Genomic DNA, 25,884 nt, shown 5'->3' on the forward strand with positions numbered 1-25,884 from the left:
TGGTCACGTTTCTTCATTAATCCAAAGGCAAACCAGTATTTGTATAGAAAACATAAATATATTGAAATAACTTTTTAAAATGTTTTATAGTTTTATTTTTTATTTTGAGAGACAGTGAGAGAGAGAGAGAGAGAGAGAGAGAGAGAGAGAGATAACAGGGGAGGGGCAGAGAGAGAGGGAGAGAGAGCATCCCAAGCAGGCTTTGCACCAGCAGCGCTGAGCCTGAGGTGGGGCTCAAACCCAGGAACCTGAGATCATGACATAAGCCAAAACCAAGAGTCAGATGCTTAACTGATTGAGCCACCCAGGCGTCCCTGAAGTAACTTTTGATGACTATTAACATTCTTTGAATCATGAGTAATGTCAAGCCGCTTTACACATTGTGCTGTCAATAGCTAAAGAAGAAGCAAAATCTGCATGGGCACACATTTCAGGGTACATGTTTTCTGAGCTCCAACTACCATTTCAGCAGTGTTTTCAGACTTCAATGAAAGTTCAGAGGACATTTCCTTATTTCAAGATACATTTAGTTGCAAAATGGAGAAACTTCCATATAACCTTTGATTGGAAGGGATTATCTGCAATGTCATGATGTTATAAAACACAAATATCAAGAAAATAATCTCATCCAGCTCTATAGATATGGTCAATTAAAAGTATACATTTACAGGGCACCTGGGTGGCTCAGTCAGTTGGGTGGCCAACTTCGACTAAGGTCAAGATCTTGCAGTTCATGATCACAGTTCCTGAGTTGGAGCACCCCCCTTCGGGCTCTGGGCTGACAGCTCAGAGCCTGGAGCCTACTTGGGATCCTGTGTCTCCTCTCTTTTCCCCCTACCCCGCTCGTGTTCTGTGTCACTCTCTCTCAAAAATAAATAAATATTAAAAAAAAATTTCAAGGCATATCCTTATGGATTGATACTATCTCCATAAGAAAAGTTTTTCATAGAGGAAATACATGAAGTCTTTTTTTCAAAGTGTATTTATTTATGTTGAGAGGGGGAAGGGGCAGTGAAAGTGGGAGAAAGAGAATGTCAAGAAGGCTCCGCACAGAGGCTGGGGGTGGGGGGTGGGGCCTGGAATTCATGAACCATTAGATCATGGCCTGAGTCACAATCAAGAGTTGGACACTTAACCAACTGAGTCACCCAGGCACCCTGAAATACATGAAATCTTATCATAGATTAACATTAACTGGTAAATATTTACAAAAAGATTTTGATGCTTCAGAACACAAACTTTGCATCTCAATGAAACAAACATACATAATGAAAGAAAGATAAAAGAAATCCCATTATTCTCAAGAGCAAAGGCTTATTACAAAAAATATTCAATAGTTCACAAGGTCTTGTTTTCTTTCTTCATCCTTAAACCCTAAAATATCTACTATCTGGTCCTTTGTCAGAAAACATCTGCTCACTTCACAATTAGAAACATGGCATTTCCTAAGATTGATCATTCATTTTTTCCAGAAATCAATGTGTGATATTCTTACAGTACACATAAACATTTCAGAAACACTTTCAGCAACATTTTTTACTCTTATATACCAAGTTTTATAGATAATCAAGTCTGTTTCTACTCTCCCAAATTTGTCTTTATTGATATGTTTATATTTAATCATATATAAACATATATATATATATATATATTAGCCTAAACATCAATCATATGAATGTAAATATATGACGTGCACATATCGTTAGTCACATGGATATCTACATATATAGGTATATATGTGTGTGTGTATACAGAAAGTCTATTTTGAATTTTCATTTCAATTTGCTACTTTTTTATTTTTTTAATTTAGTTTATTAAAATTTAAGCTAATTAACATATAGCATAGTATTTGCTTCAGGAGTATAATTTAGTGATTCATTGCTTAATATAAAACCCAGTGCTCATCCCAACAAGTGCCCTCCATAATGCCCAGCACCCATTTAGCCCATTTCCCACCCACCTCCCCTCCAGCAACCCTGCTTATTCTCTGTAGTTAAGAGTCTCTTATGGTTTTCCTCCTTCTCTGTTTTTATCTTATTTTAATTTTTAAGATATATTTTGATATCAGTGTTGAAAAGTAATGTTCACATGAAATTATTTTTTCTTATTTACATCTAATGTTGATTTATAAGTTAAATTGTATTTATAATATATTCTTGTGCGCATCGTTTTTTTCAATTTTCTGGAAGAGATTTTTGATATAGGGATGAGCTATTTCTTGAATGTTATGTAAAAACTCCCTTGTAAAATTCTCTAAGCTTGAAGTTATCTTTATGGTTAAATGTTTATTAAAATAGTTTCCTTAAAGGTTAACATTCTTATAGTATTCTTTATATATTTTTAAATACTATTTTAAAAAATGAAAATTGCACAAAACATAAATGTACACCTCAATGAATTTGTACAAAACTACAACTCATATAATGGCCACACACCCACATCATGAAACAACACCCTGAAAGCTCTTTGTAGTCCCTCTCAATCATTACATCTCATCTTTCCACAGTTAGTACCATAGTGACTACCAAAGTATTGTTAAGTTTTGCCTGTATTTAAAATGTATAGATAAATGGAATAAATTGGTATATATTATGTGTGTCATGTTTCTTTTGCCTAATGAATTTCATCTGTGTCATTGATGTAGTTGTATTTCATTAATTTTCTTCACTCTTTGATAGTCTATTTTATGACTATATCACAATTTATTAATCTACTCTGCTAATAGAGGTAGATTAAGGAGTTACACATCAGGTTTGTGATCTGTTCTCTCCCTTTTCCCTGCAAAGAAAGAAGACAGGTGTCCCAGTCTAATCTTGTAAATGGAACAATGAAGATCTCTTGGCAAAAAGCCCAAACTTCTTTTTTCCCTGGCCAAAAAAAAAAAAAAAAAAAAAAAAATTCTTATCTATGAATACTTTTAACAGATTGTGCCAGATTATCTAGGACTGCTTACTGTTAACACACCTGGGGTCTATGGATTTATAAGACATGGCTCCCCTGGCAATGTCATATAACTGTGAAACTATCTGAGTAAAAACTGTAAATGTTTTATGACCTAAATGGCTATGTTTGTGTGAGTTTAGTCCACACTTTGCTTAGAAATTTCATCTGTTTTCTGAAGCCTGCGTATGTCCAAAACTGGAAGAAAAAAAAAAGGGGGGGGGGTGCGGCTAAGATATCTTACAAGAGATCCTGAACATCTGCTTTCATTGCCTATTCATTTTGATTCTTTATATTCTTGAAATAATTATAAAGCTGAAAGCTGATAATATCTCTAGTTTGTGAAAATCTAACCTGACAATCTGACCTTCCATGTTATCTCAATGGACATTCAAGTTGCTTTCAATTTTAAGCTTACTTAAAAATTTTTTTAAATGTTTTATTTATTTTTAAGAGAGAGAGAGAGAGAGAGAGAGAGAGAGGAGGGCAGAGAAAAAGGGAGACACAGAATCCAAAGCAGGCTCTGAGCTGCCAGCATGGATCCTGACACAGGGCTCGAACTCACCAACCGTAAGATCATGCCCTGACCCGGAGTCGGAAGCCCAACTGACTGAGCCACCCGATGCCCCGTAAGCTTGCTTTAAGTTGAGACCTCTGGAAACATACTCTGAGCTCCAGATTTGCACGGAGAGGTTTATTGGAGCAATATTTGTAAAAGAGTGAAGATGTAGGACTGGGCAGGGATAGAACCTCTCTGCAGCAAAAATGTAGCCTAGGACGCAGGAGATCCCATAGGATGCTCTGAAACTGGGTGGGCTTTCAGAGATTGCCCACATTGAGGCAAGAAAGCTGGGAATTTGTGCTACACAGTGGCTAGTCACTGGAGGAAGAATTTTTCTAAGACGAGGCTTAAACTTGACAAACCATGTTCTATCCAAGATAACATTAAGATCAGAGATGGCAGCCCAGCCCCAGCTGCTTCAGCTACAGCTCTTGCCTCATTTCTATTGTCTAGAAAACCCTGGGATAGAACTTCCCGTCCGCACCCTACCTACAGATAAGGTGAATCATGGCATGTTTTATACATATACACTTAAATACAACTGTTCTTACAAGATACCCGTCAAGACCCAGAAACACTGGCTTCTTCAAAGAAACAATGAGAGAAGCAGGAGCATGAGTAAAGAAAATATCAGATCTCTTTCTATGTCTGTACCTCCGAATATATAAAAATCTTTTACAGTTTATTAGATCTCCTCAAGACAGAACCCAGAGCACGATACTTGCATTTAGTCTTCAGGATAATTATGATCATATACAGGTATATGTTTATACTTCTGAAAATCTAGTCCTGAATATTTTGTATCCTAAAAACGAACATTACATATATGTAATGGGTGACACTTAATCCCTTTATGACATACTAGCTTTTTGAGTGATAAAACACTATTTGAAGCTATTAACAGTATAATTGTGAGAACTGCACCATGGTGAACCTTTTTTAAGCATTCTCTTTAACTAGCAAAACCAGCATTCAGCCGACATATAGATTCTTCTTTCTAAATTTCTATTATTCAGGTCATATACTGCTATAAGCAATATTTCAAGAAATCTGCAAACCAAGAATTTCATATGGACAACTATGGATCAGAAGAGAATAATTGAATCAATTCTGTGAAATAAGCCATATATTCCTTAGTAACTGGCATTTTAAACATAAATAAATTCAGTTATTAAAAAACAGAGCTAAATAGAAACATGCTCTGCATTTAGCTTATAATACTTGTTAATAGACCATTGGTGAAGCCCTTAGCCATGAACTGTCTTCTTAGTTTTGGGTCATCATGGTTTTGTGCCTCATAAATAAAATTTTATTTACAATTTTAAATTGCTCACCTGGTCTTCTGGTAGTTCATTTATGGCTATAATAGATTATCCTTAATGTCTAAATTTAGTTTTCAATGTTTTCTCCCTGACCTTCTTGGGACCCATTAAATGGATCTCCAGTACCGTTTGTCTATCTCTTAATATTTACTAATGTACAGTCCTAACTAGTGCTTGGAATTTATATGATATATGTGTCTCCATGAGTAAGTTCTTGCTTTTATTGTGGCTATTGTTGTCTTCTTCTTCTTTTTATAGTACAAATAAAAGAATCGAGTTTCCTTATTTTCTAAATGTTTTCTTCTTGTCTGAAAATTAAGATATTTCCTCTATACTATGGAAGAAAATAAGCCTTTATCTCTCTTTCTGTCTCCTTATATGCTGTTTTACATGAAACATATATTTATAGTTTCTTAAATCTCCAAGAGACTACTGAGACTTGATTCCTACTCTTAAATATTAACAGTTCCTTTTGTCAGTGTGTTGCATTTGATAATTGTGGATTGCAAATCAGTGCTATCAAATTGGGTATTGGTATTGCAAAAAAGAAAACAAAAACAAAAGGCTGTATTCAATTCTACAAAGTGGAGGAGTCTGGGTCCCTGATTTATTAACAATCACTCCAACGAGTCACGTAGCTTTAGGTCTATGTGGCATTTATGGGTGTATCTGTGACATTAAATTGTATTCAATTTAGAGACTAAAACATGGCTGTGGTCTATTTGCAAGGTACTGCAGCATGCAAAACAACTCAGAAAAGGAAGCTGTGCTCCTTTCTGGGGCCTGAGTGGCTTATATAGGGGTCTTGAGTACTCCAGGGAATATAAGGTCAGGGTTAAGTTGATGATGTCCAGTATAAGAGTAAACATGCATGATAGCCTGTCTGGCTGGGAACAAGGAAGAAGAGAAGTCAGAGATAAGATTAGAGTAAGATATGGTTTCTTAGTAAAAAAAGTCAGGTTCTGGTGTTGGGAGAATAAGTGAAAAAGTATTGGACTCCAGGCATTTTCTAGAGGCTTGACAATGATTTAATGAGCCATTTTTATTATTTACTATTCTGCTTGTTAAACAAATTTGAACATGAAAATATGTTAATGTGAATCTGCATTAAATTTTATCACTTTGCTGACATTTCATGATATCTAGCAATGTGTTTTTTCAAGACATATTATGTTTAATTGTTACATGTTATTTTTATAACAACAATCATAGTTGTTTTTTTTTTTATCAAGAAACCTTTTGGCATTTGTAATGAGAAACACCATAATCTTTTTCACAATTAACACATATTCTCAATTTAGTTACCTTTCAAATGATGAATGATTTCACAGAGGAGATTAAAATAATTTGTATAAAAAATATGTGGTAATATATATTTCTTCATCTTTGATATGGAACTGTATCTATTAAAAATAGTTAAACAGGGGCTTCTGGGTGTCTCTGTCAGTTAAACATCTGACTTGGCTCAGGTCATGATCTCATGGTTTTGAGTTCGAGCCCCACGTCAGGCTCTGTGCTGACAGCTCAGAGCCTGGAGCCTGCTTTTGATTCTGTGTCTCCCTCTCTTTCTCTGCCCCTCACCCAAGTGTGCTCTCTCTCTCTCTCTCAAAAATAAATAAATAAAAACTTAAAAAAGATAGTCAAACAAACCAGAGTGTACAAAAAAATGAGTATTTTTTAGTCATTCATTCTATGATTATGATAACCATGAAGAACCAGCGTGATTCGATCAACATTAACAAATTGTGTTTAGCCTTTTTCATTTGACTTTTCTGTTAAAATGAGGTCGTAGTGGTCTAGGGTGGCCTTAAATCCAATGCCGCATGTCCTTGTAAGAAGGCTATTTGAGGACACAGACGGGAGAATCCCAGGTGAATATGGAGGCAGAGATTGGAGTGATACAACTATAAGCCAAAGAACACCAGAGATTGCTACACCATCAGAAGCCAGGAGAGAAGGGTAGGACAGATCCCTCCATGGAATCTTCAGAGGCAGTATAACCATGCCAATGCTTTCATATTGGACTTTGAGTCTCCAGAATTGTGAGAGAACACGTTTCTATTATTTTAGGTTACCCAGTTTATGGCATTTTGTTATCTCTGCCCTATGAAATTAAGATACAGGTACTAGAAATTCAGTGCCAAGCAAGATCTGCATGCTAAGATCAGTTAGGAATGATAGGCAAGTAAGCCGGTAATTATAAGACGTTATGGTACATGTTCTAATAGGGAGTTCTGGAGTACTAAATAGCACATCTAACTTTGAGTATCAGAAGACAAGGTTTCCGGAGGCAAAGTATGTCTGAATAGAAACTTGAGAGATAAGCTGATGTTAGGAAGAATGGGGGTGGATAATAATTCCTGCCCTGGAAAGTACTCAAAGGTATAGTGGTGGCTACGGCAGGAATAATCTTAGCATATTTGGAGTATAAGTCATGTAGCAAAGGAAGTAGGAATTACTTTTTCCAAGGGAGAGTGTGCACAGAAAAATAAAGCAGGAGATGGAAGCAAGACTTATTAGCCATTTAAAACATTGACATATGGGCACCTGGAGGGCTCAGATGTTTAAGCACCCGACTTCGGTTCAGGTCATGATGTCATAGTTTGTGAGTTTGAGCCCTGCATCAGGCTCTACACTGACAGTGGGGAGCCTGCTTGAAATTCTCTCTCTTCCTCTCTCTCTTCCCCTCCCCCGCTTTCTCTCTCTCTCAAAATAGATAAACTTCAAAAAATTTACATACATACTAGAATTAAGGAGACCACTTACTTCTAAAACAATTGAGAAACATACTGAAGAATGTTATCAGCTTTATTGAAGTGGAGTAACCGATCTGAATATGAAGCTAAAGTGCTTTCTTGGGGTTCCTGGGTGCCTCAATCAGTTAAGTGTCTATGCTGACTGTGTGGAGCTTGTGTGGGATTCTGTCCCCCTCCTTCTCTCTCTGCCCCTCCTCCGCTCACTTACGTTCAAGCACACATGCACACACTATCTCTCAATAAACAAATAAATAAATTAAAAAAAAAAGTTTTTCTTACTCCTTGTGCGATGAGCTGGATTTGGTTACCCGACCTAAGACAGGAAAGTTTACTATTTTCAAACCACCACTTCCTAAGACAGCCCCGGCAGCAACAGTTTCACTTAACAAGCTATTTACAAGATGTGTTTCTTCCTCTTGTTGGTCATACAGACCAGCATACCTTCGAATATATTTTTCAGCTTTCTTTGCAGTTAGACACGGCCACGTGACTGGGTTTTGGCCAAGAAAATGTGAAAATAAGTGAAGTAAAAAGCCTATAAGCTTAGCCCATTAAATCTTCCCATGTACATTCCCTCACTCTTGATCCCTTTCCTGGTGATCTTAGCGATAATGTATTGAAGTATAAGAGCCATAAAATAGAAGAAGTTCTGTTCTTTGATTTATGGATATTTCCCCAATGAGTCACAAAAGTTTAGGTCTGTATGAGATTTTGGATTTATCTGTTACAGCAAATTTAATTACTCTAAATGACAATATAGACAGGGCAGAGGGAAAAACACTAACAGTATTAAGGAAAGCATTTATGAGAAAGAAAGAGAGAGGATATTGGGCTACTTGTGACCTATGACCCTTTCCTACAGAGATTTGGAAGAAGAAAGAAAAAAATTAATTTTCAAAACTCAAGAATTTAGAATGGAAGAGAGAGAATGAGTGAAAAGGGGCATCTATAGTTTCCTTCAAAATGGATGTCTCCTCCCTACAGAAATGTAAAATGTAGGATAATGAATGCTGTCTTCCTTTTCTTGTATACATGATGTAGCATTGTACATTATTAAGATTTACAATGAAAAGTCACTTATGTTGGTATATAGTTTGAGATTTTATGATAATCTGTGCCAGAAAATATTTAAAAGATGATAGTAGTAATCCAAGCTATACCCTTGGTGTTGACAGTACAGAGGGAGAAAATCTGTGCTAATTCAAAATATATTTACAAGATGGAATTCAAATAATTTGCAATCACAGGACAGAAAGAGTCATTTGCCAATATACTAAAGGTATGAAAAGAATATGTGGAGTTTGGGTTCTGGACTCATAAATAGTATCATCAACCTATCAGTAGGATAACATCAGTAGGATGTTGTGTTTTAGGTGACTATGGATCTTTAAAGAAAAAATATCTTATAGGGGGTGTGTGTGTGTGTGTGTGTGTGTGTGTGAGAGAGAGAGAGAGAGAGAGAAAGAGAGAGAGAGAGAGTTTACAGTGAAAGTACTTGTTCAGAGAGAGAGAAAATAGTGGGAGAAGAGAAAAAAATTAAAAATGAAATCCTAGCAGGGCACCTGGGTGGCTCAGTAGGTTGAGCATATGACTCGTGATATCAGAGTTGGTCATGATCTCATGTTTTGTGGGATCAAGCCTTGCATCAGGCTCTGTGTTCATCCTGTAGAGCTTGCTTGGGATTCTCTCTCCCTCTCTCTCTGCCTTCCACCCCCACTCACCCTCTCTCTCAAAAAACAAGAAATCCTAGTTAAATGTGAGGTGAAGAATAACCACTCACAGAGAATAGAGGACTCAGTACTTTTGTGCAGTTGATCTATCTGATACTGGAATGACCACCTAACCTTTTTTCCATAATTTCAACATGATATTTATGCATATTTCCAAAATATGCTTGAAAGTTATTTTACAGAGTGTATTTTCCATCTAAACCACCTCTGCCTACTCCAGGCTATGATATTATTATACATATAATTAAAGAAGGGAGTCATTTTGGGAAAGCAAAGACAAATGTTAATTAGTTTTCTTCATTTGAATTTTAGCTTAATAGCTAATATTTCACTTGAAGAAACGGAAACATTACAGTGCTCTATTTGATTTGTTATAAATATATCTTAGTTTCTTATTGAATTATTAAACATTCTCTACCTCTCTCCATATTGGTCAGTAGAACTCGGTACAATCAATACAGTGATGTGGCCAATGCCAAAAATAAGATTACAAAGCATATCAACTTAATTCATTTCAAATGGAAAACAGTGTGCCCATCATGAAAATATGGCCTTGAAGTCTAGCATCCTCAGAATAATTCACTTGTAAGCAGAGAAACTTAATCTATGATACAGAAATGTGTCAACGTAGGAAGGAAAGATTGGTGTAAACATCGCAGTATGTAAATATGTGTAAACTTCTTAATATTGGAACTGGTTGGAACCTTTCTCCTCAGTTTTACTGAAATTTGGTTTATACTAATTGAAGAGAAAGAGTAGATCCTTAGTTTTATCATGAGAGTTTGCTCTTATGTGTCACCTTTTACATCAAAATCCTTCCCAGTTCCACCTAGCTACAAAGGTAGTCACATCTACCTGAGTGGAGGCTGTGAGGGTGATTTACGTCATATGCCACACACAGCGTAGCTTAGAATAATCTGCACCCTATAAATACTGGCAAGACATAAGGATATAGGTAAGAGCAAAATTAATAGAATAAGCCTTTCTATGTTGCTTTGTCTTTCAGTTTTAGTGAATATGTGGCATTGTATTTTTACGCTTTCAACCTTTTTGTGTTATCCTGAATGTCGTCACATGAGAGATCATAAACAAGGCAATGCTTCCAAAATATTATAAATGTGATGAAGTGAACTGAAATGGGCATTTCAAATTATACTGTCTAGAGATAAGTGAAAGTCCCTTTCCACATAGCTCTAATGGTAATTGGATCACTAACCCTGGGGAAAATGCATGCTCTAAATCTCTCTTTGATATTATTTTCTGTTCTTCATATGGTTTGAGTCTAAATCACGACTCACACATCTGTGTTTTTAGGAGTCTGTTGAGAGGTCATTAAGCCTTTCTGTACCACGCAGTAGTCCTCAGAGCTTTGTTTTCTTTGTGCATGTTATTTAGAGTTTGTATGAGTGCTGAACAACCTGAAAATCTTGAGTCTGAAGTAAACATATTTCTGGGTGGCCAGCTAGTTGTGGAACAACTCCTTGACCTTTCCTCTCATTCACTGAAGCAAATCAAAGTGTATTTCAAGTAGTGCTGCCTTAAGTCATTTTCAGAGCAAAGTCAGAGCATAAAAGTAGTTCACCCCTGAATGTCTTAAGCTAGTGATTCTACTCTTGAGGGGAGAAAAATGAGAGAGAGGGAGGGAGAGGGAGAAAGAAAAAAGGGAAGAAATGCTGCGGATGGCAGTATTCCTTAATAACGTCCAAAGTCCTTGCTGAGATAGCTTGTCTCACGTCATGTGTATGGAGTGACAGTTTTGCAAGGTGAGTGATTGAGACAATAACAAAATAACTCCAGAAGATTCCACATTCTGGGATTTTGAAAACGTAATGTTATTTCTGGCTATGACTAATTGGGAATTGCTAAGTACGGAAAGTATCAGGTATAAAGGAAAATGATATATAAAATAAGTGAGAGGTGGCATTTTTCCCTCAGGCAATGTTGTTTTATCTATAACCCCACCTGGTAATCTTGATATAACTTACTTTACTATAGATTTTGATTGAAAGAAGGACCAAAGTTATTGGCTACCCTGATCATATTGATAAGTAAAACTATGTTCAAGCAGATTGAAATGAGTTAAGTTCCTAAGATTCTCAACAGTTTTGACATAAAGTATGTAAACTGCATTACTTTCTGTAGTAAAACCTTAATACTAATGACGTAAAAGCAATTTAAGTTTTATTAAAACCATGTAGTGAAATAAACATTTTTGTTAGTAATTTAAATCCGTTATTAATTTTCCTCCAGAGAAGTGCTGTATTTATCAACTTACATTGTAATGATCAATTTAAGTATTTACTCCTTCCTTACTAATTTTCGATATTTGCTTAAGCAACTTACACATTTCTGAAAATTACTATGAAACATCAGGCTTAAAATTAAAATTCATACAAATTTTGCCTAGCTAAAATTGTTCAGTTGCAAAACAAATACTAAAACTGCTTCCTATTGAACTCTTGAAAACGGAAGATTATCAATTTAAATAACATCGATATTTTAACGAATTGAAGAATCAGCTCTATTTTAAGAGAGCTAGCTTGTACCATGCAAAATATATTTTTCTTTCTATGAAAACACAAATGTCTTAATATATTTATGATACAGATTTCCAGAGACTAATCCTCTGGTTGATCATATTAGTGGTCCTGGTTGCTCACCGTTCTCTGGGTCCCTGCCCACTGATTCATGACTTTTCAGTTTCTTCCACTAAAGAGGTGTGTGGGAATGAATATTTCCCAACCCTTTGAATTTTGGTTTTGCCCTGTGACTTGCTTTGACCAATTGGATAAGGTGAAATTGATAACTGCTACTTCTGAACCAATGAATAAGAGGTAGTACATAGTTTCTGTTTGTTCTCTTGCAATTCTGCCATCACCATGAAAACAGTGTCTCCAAACCATTGCACTGATCCAATAGGAAAGACTTAAAGAGAAGTGAAGTAGAACCAGACAGAAATATGATGTAAAGAAGTGCTAACTGTTATATAACAATAAGATTTGGCACAGCTTGATGCATAGATTATTGTAACAAAGAACTGAATAATGCATGTATTCTAAATTTCAGAAATGTAAGAGAAAAATGGGATGGAAATAATACAGTCTTGAAAATTGTTCATATAATTAATCAGTAATAATTTCTATGTTAGCCCCTTTTTTATAGATCACAAATATTAAATATTATACAAAGATTCCTACCCAAAAAAGCATCTTCACCATAAATTTGGGATACAGGGCTACCACTTAATGATTCCTTTAGAAACACTGAAAAAACTCCATTTACAACAAATTATGAAGTGTCACTATATATCTGTCTGTGTGTACTTCAGCAGTTGTATGTCATTTATCCCTGCTTTAATTTCTTATGTAAACGGAACGTTATCAAGCACAAGAATAAGTTCTAAAATAAAGTAAGATTTGCAGGATACCCTCTACAGATGGTGCTTGCAAGTTTACTTACCATCTTAAAAACTGTGAAATAAAATATAAGAATATCATATTATAAATTTAGAATCGGTGAATAAGTCCAAGGCAAATACACACAGTGTGCCCATTTCTGAAGGAAATCCTGTTTGATTAACAGGCAATAATAATGGTGAAGTGCAGGATGAAAATACCATACAGAGGAAAATCAAGTTATTATATTATAAAAAAAAAGGTGACTTAGAAAATAAGCATCAGTCATCTAACATTCACAATAGGAATTGTAGAAAGAAGAGATTTTAAAAAGTAAAGCCTTTCCTGAGTTAAATCTGGATAATAATCTGACCAATAATCCTATCTCTATTTACTAGTATTAGGACTATTCAAAACCTTACCATGGTACTTATAAGCAGACAATAGATTCATTCTTTCAAATGCTTACAATTTGGAGATAGATAAAACATGAGAATAAGGAGGAAATTAAATACTATAAAATTATATTTGAATAATTTTAATGCAAACGTTCAAAATAAAAGTTTCAAGTAATGTATCTATAACACACCAGTAATTCATTTGTATTTCTAATGGTCAATACTATGGTTTTGTAAATGTGGAAACTGAGTTTCAGTCAAAAAAATTATTTAAAGGTTATGTAAGCAAGCCATGCACATTATTTTTATATTTATTTATTTATTCATTTATTTATTTATTTATTAAAATGTTTTAATTTTTAAAAAATTTACATCCAAATTAGTTAGCATATAGTGAAAAAATAATTTCAGGAGTAGATTCCTTAATGCCCCTTACCCATTTAGCCCATCCCCCCTTCCACAACCCCTCCAGCCACCCTCAGATTGTTCTTCATATTTATGAGTCTCTTCTGTTTTGTCCCCCTCCATGTTTTTATATTATTTTTGTTTCCCTTCCCTTATGTTCATCTGTTTTGTCTCTTGAAGTCTTCATATGAGTGAAGTCATATGATTTTTATCTTTCTCTGACTGACTAATTTCACTTAACATAATACCCATGTTCCATCCATGTAGTTGCAAATGGCAAGACTTCATTCTTTTTAATTGCCGAGTAATACTCCATTGTGTATATATACCACATTTTCTTTATTCATCCATCGATGGACATTTGGGCTCTTTCCATACTTTGGCTATTGTTGATAGTGCTGCTATAAACACTGGGGTGCATGTGTCCCTTCGAAACAGCACACATGTATCCCATGGATAAATGCCTAGTAGTGCAATTTCTGCGTTGTAGGGTAGTTCTATTTTTAGTTTTTTGAGGAACCTCCATACTGTTTTCCAGGGTGGCTGCACCAGCCTGTATTCCCACCAACAATGCAAAAGAGATCCTCTTTCTCCGCATCCTCACCAACATCTGTTGTTGCCTGAGTTGTTAATGTTAGCCATTCTAACAGATGTAAGATATCTCATTGTGGTTTTGGTTTGTGTTTCCCTGATGATGAGGGATGTTGAGCATTTTTTCATGTGTCGGTTGGCCATCTGGATGTCTTCCTTGGAGAAGTGTCTATTCATGTCTTTTGCCCATTTCTTCACTGGATTATTTGTGTTTTGGGTGTTGACTTTGATAAGTTCTTTATTGATTTTGGATATTAACGTTTTATCTGATATGTCGTTTGCAAATATCTTCTCCATTCTGTCGGTTGCATTTTAGTTTTGCTGATTGTTTCCTTTGCTGTGCAGAAGCTTTTTATTTTGATGAGGTCCCAGTAGTTCATTTTGCTTTTGTTTCCCTTGCCTCCAGAGACGTGTTGAGTAAGAAGATGCTGCGGAAAAGATCAAAGAGGTTTTTGCCTGCTTTCTTCTCAAGGATTTTGATGGCTTCCTGTCTTACATTGAGGTCTTTCATCCACTTTGAGTTTATTTTTGTGTATGGTGTAAGAAAGTGGTCCAGGTTCATTCTTCTGCATGTCGCTGTCCAGTTTTCCCAGCACCACTTGCTGAAGAGACTGTGTTTATTCCATTGGATATTCTTTCCTTCTTTGTCAAAGATTAGTTGCCCGTACTTTTGTGGGTCCATTTCTACCATGCACATTTATATAGAGAACATTTTTAAAGCTGTCTCTTCTCACATAGTCTCAATATTATATATGTTTTTCAGAATTCATAGTCTTTAGGAAATATTCTGGAAACATACCAATTATATTGTTAAATGTCTTTATTTTTTCCATTATAAGCATCATTAGAATGTGCCATTTGTATATTAAATCTTTAATAGATGCAACAAATATAGCTATTCCCAATTTATATTTAAAAAATGATAGTGATGAAATTATAGTAGCAGTCTGAACTCATTGATGCTCTATTTTCAACTTTCACAATGTAAAGTCTAGATGCAAGCAACATTTGTTGAAAGCTCTTCAGGTTTCCTTTTGCTGTTTCAAATTTATCTGCTTTGATCTCTATATTGTTGTATGGAAAAGCAAGGTTTCTCACTATTTGTTTCAACCCTGCCCATCTTGTGTGCATAGTATTCAATGCCTTCAGAAGACATCACATAACTCTTCTCCAAAGATGGATCCTCAGTGAATTAAACCTCTTGATATTCATAATCTTATGTGGTTTTCTTTCTACTGATTCTGAGCTGGAATGATCTAATAAAATAATATGGAGGAAATAGAAATGCATTTCAGTTGCTGTTACATAGTAATGGAAAGTTGAAAACACTGTCACCTGTATTATGTGGATTTAACTAAGAATTTACCAGACAAAATGTTAAAAGGGCTAAGTATATAATAATAAATAATGTAGAATATATAACATGTAATGTGTGTTGTACAATAAATAATGCAAAATGTAAAGTATAATAAATATATCGTTCACCATATGTAATAGACAATGTATTTATGAATATGCACATATATGCATATACATACAAAACCTTGTATAATTCTGAACTTCTAGTTTCATCAGAAAAATGTGTATGTTTGCTTTATCTTTTGTTAGGTTTTCTGTTACATGCAGCTAACCTCATTCCTACATGATAAAACTGTCAAAAGGTTAGAACCCAAATTCCTTACCATATTAAGCGAGAGCTTTCGTAAGCTCACCACTACACCTGTCTCCAGCCTTGGCTTTCAAATTTCGGCCACTGATTTTCTTTGTTCTTACCCATCTGTTCTCCAAATTGTATAACCATCGAAAATCAGCATGCTCTTTTAAAATAATTATTTTGTTTAGATAAGTTTGGAAAATTCTGATTTTTACATTCCTCTGGAAATGCGGGCTAAATACTGGTACATAAACTCTGGAAAGTTTTTCAGTAAAGAAATCTGAATGCTTTGAACTAAATGTTTTCTAAAGATATTTGACCGTATGATTTTTACTCAAATCATAGTTTGTATCAATAGTCCGTGTGAACATTATTAGAGAAATATTTTGTGAAATGCTGCATCTAAGCGCATGCAATTTCTCACAGTCTCTGAAACATGCCTTTCGTCTTCACTTCAAGGGTATGTGGACAGTGTCACTGCTCCATCTGAAGGCCCATTTCTACTTGTCCTCACCCGGCACACTGCTCTTCATCACATTCAAACTCTTCTGACTTGGATGGTGAGGACACAGGATTGATTCTGTCCTCGAGAGCCAAGCCTAATTTCACAAATCATCTTGGAATTGTTACAGAAATGGATTTTTTGGTGGACGTTGGATATGGTACATAACTGCTGGTTACAATTCAAAATTCCTAAGACCATACAGAATTTGAGGTGTTACCCAAATGGCATTAGAACGAGGTGTGTGCGTGCGTGTGTGTGTGTGTGTGTGTGTGTAAACACTCACACAAACACAGAGTCAAGCTTTGTTTTAAACTTTTCCTTCAGTCTTTTCGATCCCAAACAGGTCAATACATATTATTTATCTGATAGGAATCTGAACAACCTTATCATTAGACCTGTTAGAGCATATGAATTCTGCCTCAGGCTGATGTGGACTTCAGATAATTATTCAGGTTTTTTTGATAGTGAAATGATCTTTCTGGGGTTTTGGTCATTGAAAAAAAAATATATTACTCCCATGTCATATTTGATTTTTAACTGGGGGTAAGTTGATACAATTAAACACACTAAAGGCTCTTTCAGAGAAAACTTCTTAATGATATATAGTGACCAAACAGGAAATATTTTACAGCCTTCACACTACATTACACTGTGACTAAGTATGAGAAATAAGAGTCATCTCATAATTAAAAGAACAAAAATTATAGACTTCTGAAGAAGAAAGAAGTAGATTTATGGGAAGTTACTTCTTTTAGAAATATCCCAAACGATTGGCATTGCTAGGACATTAAATGCAATTGTTGCCAAGAAAAGGAAGAGGGACATCCTTCTCTATCTTCTCTACCTCCCTATTTGAACTGACACAATTAGTTTTGCCTTTTTCACTCTATGCTTCTTGATAACAGAAAAGTAAAAAAAAAATATCTACTGATTATTCAGTTATTCTATTAATACTTATCCTGGCCCTTCTCATGTTGACCTAACAAAGACACTTAGACAGTTTTGCTCCACTTTTGTATGCGATCTACTGACATATACTTGTCCAGGTTTTGCTTAATAATTTATTCAATATGTTGACCATATGTTCATTTGTAAGACATCTTGCCCCAGTAAGTCAACAGCTGAGAACATATGCACACCACATGTACACACACTCACACAGGCAGGTGGACTCAGATGAGAACAGTTAAAAAGTGTTGTATCCAATTCTATCCAACTAGGGAACAGAATGTACCTAGAAATAATTAGGTTATGAAATATTGTTGCTTGCGTAGCCTTTGCTCATACCTTTATATACTTGAACAATCTATACATGGTGAGCTTATGATTCTAGGTATTACACATTATTTGTTGTAACATTGCTTTCGTTTGTGCTTTTTTTTTTTTTTTTTTTAGAAAAGAAAAGTAATTTATACATTATCCACATAACTGACAATCTTGGGCTTACCTTGTTTTAGAATCAACTGATCGTACAATTCTATATTATACAATCTGTTGGTGTTTATTTATAGCTGAATGCACTTCAACATTACAGAAGTATCTGAATCCTAGAGAAATTATGTACCTTGTCAAAAGGATTATACCTAATATCTCTGAATTCAATATTAGACTACATTTCTGCCATAAATGTAATCTATTATAGTCTTAACTCCTAGGCTCTGCTTTTTTTAGTGAGTCACAAAATATATATTGGAATTAATACCATATTATTAATAATTATAACTGTTATTGATATTATCCTATGTGAAGACATTGCATTAAGTAATTTATTTTTCTTATAAAATTTTATTTACTTGTTTTGAGAGAGAGAGCGACAGAGACAGAGAGTGCAAGCAGGGGTGGACAGAGAAAGAGGGAGAGAGAGAGAGAGTGCAAGTGGGGGTGGGCAGAAAGAGAGGGAGAAAGAGAGAATCCCAAGCAGGGTCTGCACTGTCCGCAGGGAGCCTGACACGGTGCTGGAACTCACGAACCATGAGATCATGATCTGAGCAGAAATTAAAAGTTGGATGCTTGGGGCGCCTGGGTGGCGCAGTCGGTTAAGCGTCCGACTTCAGCCAGGTCACGATCTCGCGGTCCGTGAGTTCGAGCCCCGCGTCAGGCTCTGGGCTGACAGCTCGGAGCCTGGAGCCTCTTTCCGATTCTGTGTCTCCTTCTCTCTCTGCCCCTCCCCCGTTCATGCTCTGTCTCTCTCTGTCCCAAAAATAAATTAAAAAAAAACGTTGAAAAAAAAAAAATTAAAAAAAAAAAAGTTGGATGCTTAACCAACTGAACGACCCAGGAGCGCCTGCCTTAAGTAATTTATACCCAGTATCTGCAATTCATATATTTACCCTGGAATTAGATTTTCATGGATAAAGGAACTGATAGTGAGCCTTCTTCAGAGGATCAATACTTGGTAAGAGGTAGAATTGAGCTGAACTCTAGTATCTGTAGCCTTTGTTCTATTTCATATCAATTTTCATTTTCTAATGATTATCTTCTTATTTACTGTAGAAAAGGGAACCATTTTTCAGTTCTGTTGAAATAATCAAACGAGTTTCTATTAACATGTTTTATTTTTTATGTTGCTATTATTATTCAGTTCACATTTACCCCGTATAAATTTGATATCTGGCACAGAAGACAATTTTTTATAGGTTTGTGCATTTCTAGTTTTCTTACCTTTTCCAATTGCTTTGTCTTTCCAATTTATTTTCTGCTCCTTCTATATCTCTCTCAGTCTAACTCTTGCTGTCATTTTCCTGCCCTTGTTCTCACCTTCTGAGTCTTCCCTTCATATTCTCTGTTTTGCTTGGATTTATAGATTAAACATTTACATTCTTACATGACTATTTCCCTTTCAGTGTGAATAACTTAATATACTATAATAATGGCCATTACAACAAGCAGTCATGATTCACAGGAGCACAGTACAATCTAGAGATTGGGGTTTTATATCTCAGGTCTCACAGCAAAATCTACATCCAGCAAAGAGGGTTGTATAACTAGTAGGGAGATCAGGAGTACAGGTCTCTCTTCCTTCAGTCCAAACCTCAGAAATCTTTGGGGGAATTCAAGGCCTGAAAGTAAACTAGAATGCAGAAATAAACAAATAAGAGCCGGAGTGGGAAGGTAGAGGACTAGCAGGAAAGAATGAGAGTCGATCTGCAGGAAATCTGGGTATTTGTGAATTCATAGCCAGGGCAGAGAAAAAATTGCTGTGGGGCAGCTAATATCTGGATCATTTCTATTCGGTAGGCAAATTCCTCAAGGTTTCCAAATACATTACGGCCCACTCACAATGCCGGACAAACTACTTATCACCATTGATCAAAGCTGACTTTGAGGGCGTCCTTCAGGCGCTTCTGAGAGCGATTTGAAACAAGTACCACATCCTGGTTCCCTTGTGTTTCTTATGGCTGCTGGTGAACATCAATAATATGAATTCCATTTTAATTTTTCTGTAAGGGATCTTATTTATAGGGGCAATTTCCAGTGCAGTGTCTTGTCTCTATGAAATGATTGCCAACTCAGGCAGCCGTTAAAGTTTACTGCTTAGGCCTTCCTTCAAGGTGCAATATGGATATTACTTTCAAAAGTAATTTGGAATACGGAGTGCGAAGAGTCCGTTAACTCTTTGCAAACATCCTGACTTAGACAAGGAGATTCTTGCCTTTTGAACTGATGTGGTGCTTTTCGAAGGCAACAGCAAATGCAGCATTAAGACTTACTTTTTACTGACCTTATGTCTAAATTAATGATGTCTCACTTTCAAGTGAGCATTACCTCACAGAATTTCAGTTATTAATTGAAGGAAATGATCATTTTATTTCACTTCAGCTTTCATGCCAGTACGGTAACCCTCACCCACACACTGTGATAAACTACACAAGCTGTCACATTTTTATGTGCTCTCTTTTCTTGAGCAGCAGCGTATTCACACTCAGCAGCCTGTCTCCACACTCCTACACACAATTAAATAATGAGATTCCCAGGCAATAACCTAGTTAAAGGTCCTATTCAGAATGGAACCTGATCTTTCAAAGTTCAAATCTGTTCATCTAAAGCTGCAGGGAACATATTGCTACACTGGACTAATTCCTAAACATGATGTTACACGAAACGGAATGTTACATTACTGTCTATGCATTCCTCTTTGTTCCTATTGCAAATATGTGACAGATGGCAATACAATCTTAGACCTGGGGACTCTAACTTGGTCCACTTCTTTTTTTTTTTTTTTTTTTTTTTTTTGCTTATTTATTTTGAGAGGGACAGAGTGTGTAAGCAGGGATGGGACACAGAGAGAAAGAGAGAGAGAGGATCCCAAGTAGGCACTGTCCACGCAGAGCCAGACACAGGGCTCGAACTTACGAACACTGAGATCTCAACCTGAGCCGAAATCAAGAGTCAGTCACTTAACCAACTGAGCCACCCAGGTGCCCATAGTCTGGCCTGTTCCTAGATGTAGAAGGGACTTCTCCAGCCACTTTGACTTAGACGGGAAGAAACTTTGCTGAAAGGCCGGTTTATTGGACTCATAAATAAAGAGTTCCAATCTTTGTTTTATTAAACTGAATTCACCCTCATGCCAACCTTGTATTCTGTGGTGCTTGTTCTGACCTCTCGAATTGCAGGCTGTATGAAATTATCATTTTATATCATAGATGTTTTTAAAAATGTGCTTAGAATATGAAAACATCTCCTCTTAATTACCTCTGTACCACTGTGTCTCATTTTATCAGCCATTGCTCTTGGGCCATTCAAATTCCTCCTAGTATGTTTGCCTCTTCTATGTATTTTAACTAGTCAAACATTTATTCTAAAATGCATTGTCCTTATTTGGAAATGTATAGCAGATGTGGTCACACCGCAGTTCCTTCTGATAATTGTCAACAGCTTCTATTGTCAACAGCTTCCAGAAAAGTTTTATTAATACAGAGACTCCATTTCCCTTTTTAAATATTTTTTCCTCAAAAGTATCAATTCAAATAGACTTTGTAATATTTCTAGTCTTCAGGTTCCTTTTTTTAGTCACCCTTTATATTTCATCTTGCAAGAATGATGACAATTTTCTCCACGTTGATGCCAATTTGACTATTTTGTATTGTTTATCATATTAAAATTTATTCTAATTAGCTCCATCTAAATTTTTGGTAACTAAATATTTTTTTATCTATTTTCAAAAGGTTAAAAGTAATTTAGAATATGACAAAGAAAGATCTTTATAAGTCAACCCAGAATCACTCAAGATGTTGAGCAAATGATTCCAGGATGAAAACTCCAGTAGTAACTTTGTTACTCAGTTCTAATGCATCCACCTTCTCGGCAAGGTTGATATAGTACATTTAATTCAAATTATTAATACAGCATATGGAATTTCTAATACATTTTGATGTATACAGAATACCTGAAAATTGTGAATATTCTTATTATTTCCAAAAGTCTCTATACATTCTCTACCTCCTTAAAATATAAACAATAAGAACAGGCAAGACCGGTGCAATTCCTTAAGACACTACTAAAAATGAGCTTCCCGGACTGCACTAACATTCTTGGTTCTCAGCACTTATTTGGATTAATAGATTATTTTGTGGTTAAAGCTTAGGATTTAGACTTACCAGGCAAATGTGTTTATTGAGTACTTAACCTGCAAAACTCACAATTATAGTCAAAGTGGTTACATCCATAAACATTAGAGAGAGTCCTTGCCTCCTTATTAAGGCTGTGAAGAATGTAAAATGAAGCAGGGCTAGTTGAGGAATACATCCTTCTGCAACTTATATTTGATCTCTCATTTTATATAACAAGAAGAAACCCAAGTAAATATCTGTGGAATTAACTTCCCAGAAAAAGAAAAGGAAGTCCAAAGATAAAAATGTATTTTCTCAAAAAGAGAACACGAAATAGAAACGATCTGAGAAACAAAAAGGGAAATGTAAGGGAGCACAGAATTAGTAGTAAATCAGTGTGGATAATAAGGCAAAGAGTAGGTGATGTAAGGTTTGTGGACATGGTAAGAGGTTAGAATAGTTTTAGGTTTGCAATGGGGGGTTTTAAACAGAACAACAACCTCATGTTAGTTGAGCCTCTAAATGATCATTCTCCCTACTTCGTAGTAGTTTGTAGGGTAGGAAGACAGGAGGCGTGGAGACTTGACAGGATATTGTATCTGGAATCTGAACGTTGGTGGCTTGAAAAAGATCTGTAGTGGAACAAGTAGTAAGGGTTAGATCTCTTTGGAAATAGATTTGAAAGGACTTTCTATTGAATTGGATGCAGAATGTAAGGCCAAGATACATCACAGATGTCTGAGATTTGAGGTCCAGGTGGATAGGTTATGATTTATTAATTGATAAATAGCTTTGTTGGTTCATTTGTTTTTAGGGTGGGGTGGTATACTGATAATAATATGATGTAGATGATATTGTGATTATTTTGGCTATAGGGCATCAAAATGTGTTTGGTTCTTGGTCAAGGCAATGCATGTCTCTCACTGTAGAGTATACAAATACCAAAACATCAGTTTCCCTGGCTAACTTTCATCAGTAGTAGGGCACAGGGCTAACGCTCTTGCAATCAGGAGCATATGCCCTCGATTTTAATTCAACAGATTATAATCAAAAGAATTGTCAGCAATATAGATGATCCTCTCTGGCCACAGTGGCGGCTGTATCGTGTTTAAGCTCCTTAAGCAAGAGTAGAAGTAGCGTTGGGAGCAGCTTCCGGTAAAGGGCTACTTGTGTTCGCAGTCCGCTAACAGTGGTTCAAGCTGCAATATCTAGAGTTCTGACAAGGTGGCCATGGTTTCTCTGTTAAACCAGCTTTGTGGAGGGATTCGGGGCATGATCCCAGGTTGTATAGCTCCTAAGAATGACTCTCTAAGTATCTCAACAATTTTGTGAATCACCCAAGATCTTATTTTTTTTTCCTTTTATTGACTAACGCACTAGGCAGTACTTCAGTGTTTACAATCAAAAACTCTTACAATATAAAAGTTGGAATTAGAAGTAAAAGGCCGTTCTCAGTCCATTAAGCGTCTGACTTCCCCTCAAGCCATGATCTCACAGTTCATGAGTTCGAGCCCCTTGTCAGGCTCTGCACTGATGGCTTAGAGCCTGGAGCTCTCAGATTCTCTGTCTCCCTCTCTTTCTGCCCCTCCCTGGTTTGCATGCACACATGCTCTCTGTCTCTGTCTCTGTCTCTCTCTCAAAAATAAATAAATAAAATATTTTTTAAAAATTTAAAAAGAAGTACAAGGTTCTAGGGTATCTGTATGGCTCAGATGGTTGAGCATTGACTTTATTTTAGCTCAGGTCATGATCCCAGGGTCATAGGATTGAGCCCCACATCAGGCTCCATGCTCAGCAAGGAGCCTGCTTAAGGTTCTTTCTCTGTCTCCCTCTGCCCCTCTCCCCAGCTCATTCTCTCTCTGTGTGAAGAAGGAGAAAAAGGAGGAGGAGGAGGAGGAGGAGGAGGAGGAGGAGGAGCAAAAGGTCCTAAGAGGGAATCTGCAATTTGTCATCTGCTTGTATCAACCCCAAAAGCAGTGATAATCAACTAGTAGACTATGAAATAGCTCTGAGGAGTTGAACACGAATAATTTCAGTAAACACTTTGTGAGCCTATAAATTGAACTAATGCTACAATTAATAAATTTGCAGAATCAAACTTTAAAAAAATTAGTATTTATTTATTTTTGAGAAAGAGAGAGAGAGAGAAGCAGAGAGAGAAGGAGACAGAGGATCCAAAGCAGGCTCCGTGCTGACAGCAGAGAGTCCAATGGGGGACTTGAACTCATGAACCAAGAGACCATGACCTGAGCCAAAGAGGGTTGCTTTGGTGCCTCTCAAACTTTTAAAAGTTTTTCTCAGCCCTGTGGCTACAACAGATAATAGACATTTTAAGTAAGTCATAGAAAGACCCATAGATAGATGAGAAAGAGAGAGAAAGAGAATGTGATTCTATGCAAGATTTTGTAGAACTCAAAAAATCCTTAATGTTTAATACATATTGAGCCTCCCTTAACAGCAAGTACAAGTTCACTTCTTCTGTCTCATGAGGACTTTCTTACATTGTTAAAATAAATAAATAAAAATAAAATAAATAAAAAAAAAAAAAAACAGAAATTACCTGGCACAAGGGACCTCTTTTCAAGGAAAAAACAATTCTCCTAATGCCTGTGTCTCCAAATATAGTAATTTGAAAACTATGATTCAAATTAGGCTTTGCCATTGGAAAATTGAACAAGAGTATTTTAGAACTAAAGATCGATCTATACTATGTATCATCTATCTATCTATCATCTATCATCTATCATCTTGAATTTAGTTTCTCCTAAATTTACATGGAGCCTTCAAGATTAAGAACCATAGTCCATAATCTAATTCCCTGATTTGAGATCTTTAAAAACATAGATTCTCTGGGGAGGCTGGGTGGCTCAGCTGCTTAAGCATACAACTTTGGCTGAAGTGATGATCTCATGGTCTGGGGGTTCAAGACCTGCATTGGGCTCTGTGCTGACAGCTCAGAATCTGCAGCCTGTTTCAGATTCTGTGTCTCCCTCTCTCTCTGCCCCTTCTCCTGGTCACATTATCTCTCTCTCTGTCTCTCTCTGTCTCTCTCTGTCTCTCTCTCTCTCTCTCTCTCTCTTTCTTTCTGTTTTTCTCTCTCCCTCCCTCAAAAATAAATAAATATTTAAAAAATTAAAAACAAACTCTTTAAACAAAGAGAAGTTAGTAACTTGAGGAAAGACCTTGGATAATATAACAAATGAAATTAAATTTCTGTCTATTAGTTTGCTAGGACTCTCATACCAAAATGCCACAGACTTGTTGACTTAAACACAGACATTTATTTCTGTGCATTTCTAGAAGCTAGAAAACTGAGACAAAGGTCTCAGTAAAGCTGAATTATTTTGAAGCCTCTCTCCCTGATTTATAGATGGTCATCTTTTCCCTCTGTCTTCACATGGTTTTCTCCCTGTGTGTCTGTGCCCTAACTTCCTCTTCCTGTAAGGCCACCAGTCATATTGGATTAGGGCCCACCTAATGATCTTATTTTGACTTATTACCTCTGTAATGACTCAGTTTCCAAATTCAGTCACATTATGAGGTATTAGAGGTTAGAACTTCAACGTATTAATTTTGGGGGAACATAATTCAGCCTATAAATTACTATCCTTAAATTGCCTTAGGCATTTAGTAGGAGGCCTGCAAATTAAGAAAGAAAACCAACATAATTAAATAGAGATTACTAGACACAGGCTCTAAAGACTGAGAATTCCATTGTAATCCACCTTTTAAAATGGGGCTTTATAGAGGTAAGGTGATATTTATATTTCTAATGTGAGTATTCCTCATGGAGTTCAGTTGAACCAAGTATGATGTGTCCCACTATTATTTTAATATACTTTTGCAGTTCTAGTAAGAAACTTACACAACATCCATAAAGCTTCTTGGCTTATGCTATAATATTGGTATTTAGAATAAGAACAACGAAGCAGATGCCATCTGAGATACACCTTCCATAAAATGATAAACCCAACACAATAATGGATCTAAAGTGAATAATACATTTTAATTACAAGAACCTCAAATATGCTGAATGGAACTCCTTGCACAATCCTTTTTAATATGCTTGCTTGG

Source organism: Panthera onca, chromosome A1, assembly GCF_046562875.1.
Source record: "Panthera onca isolate mPanOnc1 chromosome A1, mPanOnc1 haplotype 2, whole genome shotgun sequence".
Classification (NCBI taxonomy): Eukaryota; Metazoa; Chordata; class Mammalia; order Carnivora; family Felidae; genus Panthera; species Panthera onca.